A 7,270-nucleotide genomic window follows, 5' to 3' on the forward strand; every position below is an offset into this window, starting at 1 on the left:
CTGGTGTGCCCGTTTGTTTAAAGCGCAGTATTGGGGTGGGAATTACCTGATTTTCCAGGTGTTGTGTGTCTCAGTTCGCCTGGCTAGGAAAAGGGATTCCCTTCCCCCTTGCGCTTCCCAGGTGAGGCAATGCCTCGCCCTGCTTCAGCTCTCGCTGGTTGGGCTGCAGCAGCTGACCAGCACTGATTGTCTGGCACGCCCCAGTGAGATGACCCCAGTATCTCAGTTGAAAATGCAGAAATCACCGGTCTTCTGTGTTGCTCACGCTGGGAGTTGGAGACTAGAGCTGTTCCTATTCGGCCATTTGCTCCGCCCCCCCACCCCCCCAAAAAAGTTAGTACATGTTTCACATCATTTCAGTTTATATGAAGAGATCCATTCTTCCCAAATAAGACCTCTATTTTCCAGGGACCACAGACTGTAATCTGGTGTATACACTTTGGTGACTTTGCCCATATTCTTTCTTCTGCCCAAAATGCCCTTTGCATCCTGCTCACCTCTTCAAAATCTACTTACCCGTCACCCCAAGCAAACCTCAGCAATTGCCTTCCTTTCATAGTTTTCTCCTCAGACAGAATTAAATGCTCCATCATCCCAACACCCAGGATACTTCTCACATCTGCCTATGATAGCTCCTATCATAGTAGTGTTGTTTATATATCTAATGTACTGTGTTACTACCTTTCTAGATTATAGAATGGGTAATTTTAAGTATGCTGTGTGTAGTCCATTATATACTGTTGCCTAACTCACTCTAAATGTTTAAGAAGTGCTTGCTAAATTAAGTCAGTCAGGTGCTTTGGTCCTGGTGTTAAGTTTCATCTACAAATTGTAACTATGAGAGATTCACAAACCTAAGCTGTTTTTAATATGCCAGGGAAATTTTAAAAAACCTTTTAAATTTTAAAAAAAAAAAAAAAAAAAAAAAAAAAAAAAAAAAAATTGCTTGATTACTTTCTGTATACTGGCCCTATCTCTACTTGCTGAGATATTGTAAAATTTAAATTTATGTAATTCTGTTATTGTCTTAAGAACCTCACTCCATTTCTATGTAGCAAACCAATGAAGTCCCAGCAGAAAATCACTTGTGGGCATATGAAGCTCTTTTTTTTTTTTTGAGACAGAGTCTCTCGCTCTTGTTGCCCAAGCTGGAGTGCAGTGGTGTGATCTCTGCTCATTGCAACCTCTGCCTCTCTGGTTCAAGCAGTTCTCCTACCTCAGCCTCCTGAGTAGCTGCGATTACAGGAGCACACCACCACGCCTGGCTAGTTTTTGTATTTTTAGTAGAGACGCGGTTTCACCATGTTGGTCAGGATTATTGCAATAAGCCTGACTATATGAATTAACATACGCATAAACCATTCTGAAATAATGCTTTCAAAATGTATTATAAATCTTTTCATTTTAAAATCATTCTGGAAAAATACGGGGCATAAACAGATATACTGCAACTTATGGCCTTTACTACAGCCACATTGAATCTTATAATTTCTTCTGCAAGAAAGTTTGAGAAGTACTGACTTCAAACCATCAAAATATTCTCTGGCGTACTATATAGTAATAACATTCTGTGCTTGTTTTATACTTTTTTCTTTCCTGTCATTCCAGTTTCCTCTCCATCCTTTCCTATCTCCTTCCTGATTTTCTGCTCTTAATTTACTTTGGTCCAGAAAACCAGATTAAAAAGAAGTTTGTTAAAGCACGTATGTTATATATGAATTAAGAATTATTTGCATGAATGCCTAACCAGGTTAGAATTTTGGAAGCCATTTCAACATACTTATCTTATTGATTTACTTCTTGGTGGTGTTTTTTTATTCATTTACACTTGTTTATACTGAGGTTACTTAAAACCAATCAGTATAAAAATGGGTACAAACGAGAATGCTAGAACGAAAACATGCATGTATATGTATGCAGAGTTCATACTGTGGTCAGAGTTTTGTTTGAGTATTCTGGTTTGTGTCCATTTTTCTAGTGACTGGTCTTGTGTGTGTATGTATGTGTGTGTACACATATATATAGCCTATAAGTACCCATAATGAAGAAGAATATAGCTTTTCAGGGGAAAGTTACTATTTTCAGAGCCAAAGCATCATTAGCATGCTATATCAACTTTTGTAGATTATAATTTCCTTTTTCATTAGGAATATCAACTCTTAAATTTTTTTCAAGTCCACTGAGACAATCTCCGGGTCCAAAATACACATCAAAATGTTGTAGCATTCCAAAATTTTATTCAGTATAGTATATATGTAAATTTATTTCCTGTTTGCATTTCCATTCATGAAATAAAAATGCAAAAGTGATAGAGATCTGCAAGGAAAAACAATGATAGAGGCTGGAATTATGGGATTTTTTTAAAAAAAGAGATGAGGTCTCACTGTGTTGCCCAGGCTAGAGCACAGTGACTATTCACAGGCATGATTATACTGCACTACAGTCTGGAACTCCTGAGCTCAAGTGATCCTCCTGCTTAGTTGAAAATACAGGAGCCCATTACTGTGCCAGCTATTTTGAGATTTTAAAAGTAATGTTATATTATATTTTAATAAAGTAGTTATTACTGTAGAAAATTCATAAATAATAAGCCTGACTATATGAATTAACATATGCTAACATTTTAAGTTTTTTTTAAAACAGAAAATTAGCTAAAATATATTTTCCTATACTTAAATTAATAACTTCTTTTTTAAAGGTCAAATTCTTATTGGGTATACAGTGATTATGAATTTATGTATATTTCCAGGCAAAGTTCCTGCTTTTAATGTCCTTAAAATGTATCACATCTTTGTGGTTAGAAATAAAATGTGAGTGTTTGGCTTCTTACATTTGAGGATTTTCAATGGCACTTTTAAAATCATCTGGTCCTTTTGCCAGAGGAAAACCTTAGGAGTCACTAACTACCAGTAAGGATCCTCAACGCTCTCCCACCAGCAGAAAACATTATAAATTTCAAGAAAAATGGCCAGTTGAAGAAATCATTTAACACTGTGTTCCTTAAAAAGCTGTCCCTTTTATCTTCCTTTGAATTCATTAATTATAGATCTATCACATGATTTATAGATACCGGCAGAGATGGGGGTGGAAACTAGTCACGCTGGGAGCTCCTACTGGAGTTAAGTAGTTTGGATGCCGTTAAATGTCCCACATGACAATGAGACATGGAGATTCAGAATCAAGTGCCATGTTCCTGGATATTCCAGAACTGGGCATTTTTTCTTCAAAAATTTAGAGTTTAGTCATTTAAAAATATCAGGATTGTGTGTATTAGTCCAAATTCTTTCTTTTACCCATTACTAAATAGTGCAGATTATGAAATCCTGCATCCTTCAGAAGGAGCATCCCAAATTTCCTCAGCACACAGGAATCAAATTACTTCAATTATGTCTATTTCATATTCTGAGTGCATACATTTACAATTAGCCATGTCAGGCATTTTTCTTTCACTTAATTTCATCATCATCAAGTAGCATGTATTAAGCACAAACCTGGCTAATTAATTTTTTAGAGAATAACTGATAGTCTTAAATGTATTCTCTCTATTTAATAGCCCTTAAACAATCTACCCGATATATGACATTTTCCTTTAGTAAAATTGCCTTTAAATGTGAATTTTTACCTTCTTATTTCAAAGCTTCAATAGGACACATACCACTCCCAAAGTCAGCATATTGAAATCAAAAACACCATTCAGAACTGGTACAACAGACTTCGTGGGACTTTTACTCTCACTGCAGTGTGTTATTACAAAATCTTACCTAACTTAAAAAAAAAAAAACCCACTCTTCTAGTTATGTATACATTTTTAAAGTAATTCTTTAGGGTAGCAAAACAAACAACTTAAGGAAGTATAATCAATAGATATAAAACTGCATTTTGCTAAAAAAATTTCAGTTAATATGGTACATGAAAAGCAAAGAAAAACTACTGATCTCAAAATGAATTTAAAATGTTTAGCAAATGAACATAAAAATATCTAACATCTTCAGACTGATCACTGACACTTTATCTGTGCTTCCCTGGATAAAATAAAAAGCAAATCTTGATGTGGATTTAGGGAAAGGGCAAATTTTTCTCAAGGTATTTTTTCTAACTGCAACAAAGACGATACTTCTTTTTCCTTCACAGTAACACTACCACCACATTCACTTTAAATTCCAACCACAAAAGCAAAATTTTAGAAAATCATTCTCATGGACGTCACAACTTCATTCTGCTCATAATTCTTTCAGAAGCAGTTGACATATGTGCTTGTATTTAGTATATTTTAGTTCTAGAAGCAATTACACTGTATGTCAGGGGCAAACGCCTAGGAAGAAAGACAGAAACTAAATGAAACCACAAACATGTTATGCATGCTAGTGCTTAAGCATATTGGCATTAATGATCTAAGAAGTAATATTTGCTGTTATGGTCAATGGCCACATAGAACACCAAGAGGCACAGCTACAAGTGACGCTTCAGAGGGGTACACATCAGCCTGTAATCAAAAGTGGTGCAGCCTGATGCATGGAGACAAGAGTTTCTGGGCTTTATTTCTTAATGTACAGACTTGAAGTAAAATATCAAGTTGAGATTAAGCATTTGGATAATTGTGAGCAGGGTAGAATTATTGTTCTGTTGGTTTTTAGAATGAATCAGGGACTCACTTCCAAGAGGGCATCCTAGAGTAACTGGCTGCTCTTCTTTCCAAATAGAGAGTTACATCCTCTATTAGAAATAACTCAAACAAGACATGACATGATAGAAAGCAGCAGACTGAGAGTTAAGGAAAACAAAACAAAACAAAACAAAGCAAGGCCCTCAATTAGAGTCAAGTTATTCAGGGGTTTTACATCTGGCAAGAAGTAGCCTATCTTTGTTTATACCAACAGAGGCCCCCAGGAGAATCCAGCACACAGAACGCACAGGAAGAATTTGGTCATACCTTTCAAAGTAGTTTAGTTTTCAAAAAATCCACCTACCCTAAAGGGAAAAACACCTTGAGAACTAATTAGTGGTATGAAGGGCCAGGAGGAAAAGACTGTGCTCTGGTTGAAAGATTATTTCGTTGATTCCGGGTAAAAACCTAGGGCCAAATGCTGAGACAAAGATGCTCCCAGTGCTTATCTCTCCTCTGCCCCAGGGATACTGTAGTCTATTATATTTGTATCCTCTCAACAGGGACAGGAACCAAGTCTCAAAACAATTTCCCTAAGACACAGTCCTGAATCACAGAATGGGTGGCAATTTTCCGAGGAGTAACAGTGGATTACTGGAACAGCAGTAGGAGAATGGAAAAATACTTCTTTTTTTTTTTCCTGGTTAATCAGATTTCTTGTGAACAAATCTCAGGACTCTACCCTTTACACTGCAAAAGGTAAACAAGACAAATGGATACTAAACATTCACAAGAAGGCTAAGTTCATGATTGATGCCTCTTACTGTTTAAGATCAGCTATAAATACGCCGTCCAGTGGTTTCTAATGGTGTGAGTGTCTGACTCAGCAGACCAGTGTCAGGAAAGAAATTTACATAAATGGAAAGTGAAATCTTTCTGCAAGAAACAGGACTGTTAGAAACTGCTTAGGTAAGGAGATGCTCACTCACACAAACATGGATCTACATATTAAACCTGCTCTCCAATATCTGCTTGAGCTTAAGTTATTGTCCATAAAAAAACGAAGATGTTTGCTTTTAATTTCCAAAAAGTCATCTCAGTTTCAATTTTACTTGGAATAAATTCTGCAAATAGAGCTGTCATTAGGAATAAGAAGAATAACTTCAAGCTGGTATCCACAAACATGACCAAAAACTCATACTCAAACCTAGCACATATTTAGATGGCTTGGCTAAGGATGACAGCACCATACAAGACACCTCCAGGCCAATGGGCCCCACTCTCTAGGAATGTGAATGGATCATATGGAAGAGCCTTCATTTCAATGCAGCATAACACAGACTCTGGAGTCAGACTGCCTGGATTCAAATCTTAAAGTAATTCCTGGCTATCTGCCACCAGAAAGGCACTAAAGTCTCTAACCTATAATTTCCACTTTGATAAAATGGCCTGAAAATAATCCAATGTAAATGTGAATAAAGTTAGATAATTTATATAAAACACCTGTTCTAGTGTCCAGCATATACTAAGTACAATAAATGTTCATTGCTATTGTTGTTGTTGCTATTACTATTATTTCTCTTTTGCTCCTGGTTATGTATTTCTGAGCCAGTGTTATTTTTATTCTTTTTATTTTTTTAATTATACTTTAAGTTCTAGGGTACATGTGCACAACGTGCAGGTTACATACGTATACATGTGCCATGTTGGTGTGCTGCACCCATTAACTCATCATTTACATCAGGTATATTTCCTAATGCTATCCCTCCCTGCTCCCCCTACCCCTCAACAGGCCCCATGACAGGTGTGTGATGTTCCCCACTCTGTGTCCAAGTGTTCTCATTGTTCAATTCCCACCTATGAGTGAGAACATATGGTGTTTGGTTTCCTGTTCTTGCAATAGTTTGCTCAGAATGATGGTTTCCAGCCTTCATCCATGTCCCTACAAAGGCATGAACTCATCCTTTTTTATGGCTGTATAGTATTCCAGGGTATATAGGTGCCACATTTTCTTAATCCAGTCTGTCATTGATGGATATTTGGGTTGGTTCCAAGTCTTTGCTGTTGTGAATAGTGCCGCAATAAATATATGTGTGCATGTGTCTTTATAGCAGCATGATTTATAATCCTTTGGGTATATCCCCAGTAATGGGATGGCTGAGTCAAATGATATTTCTAGTTCTTGATCCTTGAGGAATCGCCACACTGTCTTCCACAATGGTTGAACCAGTTTACAGTACCACCAACAGTGTGAAAGTGTTCCTACTTCTCCACATCCTCCCCAGCACCTGTTGTTTCCTGACATTTTAATGATCGCCATTCTAACTGGTGTGAGATGGTATCTTATTGTGGTTTTGATTTGCATTTCTCTGATGGCCAGTGATGATGAGCATTTTTTCATGGGTCTGTTGGCTGCATAAATGTCTTCTTTGGAGAAGTGTCTGTTCATATCCTTTGCCCACTTTTTGATGGGGTTGTTTGATTTTTTCTTGTAAATTTAAGTTCCTTGTAGATTCTGGATATTAGCCCTTACTCAGATGGGTAGATTGTAAAAATTTTCTCCCATTCTGTAGGTTGCCTGTTCACTCTGATGGTAGTTTCTTTTGCTGTGCAGAAGCTCTTTAGTTTAACTAGATCCCATTTGTCAACTTTGGCTTTTGTTGCCAT

The 7,270-nt window shown here is 36.9% G+C and overlaps 1 protein-coding gene across 3 annotated transcripts in view; it reads right to left on the reverse strand.

The window, feature by feature from the left end:
- Window positions 1–7,270, reverse strand: part of PARD3B (par-3 family cell polarity regulator beta) — a 1,116,980-nt gene that overhangs the window by 473,097 nt on the left and 636,613 nt on the right. The window lies entirely within an intron of this gene.

This window comes from Rhinopithecus bieti, unplaced genomic scaffold, assembly GCF_001698545.2.
Source record: "Rhinopithecus bieti isolate Rb0 unplaced genomic scaffold, ASM169854v2 scaffold_22522, whole genome shotgun sequence".
NCBI lineage: Eukaryota > Metazoa > Chordata > Mammalia > Primates > Cercopithecidae > Rhinopithecus > Rhinopithecus bieti.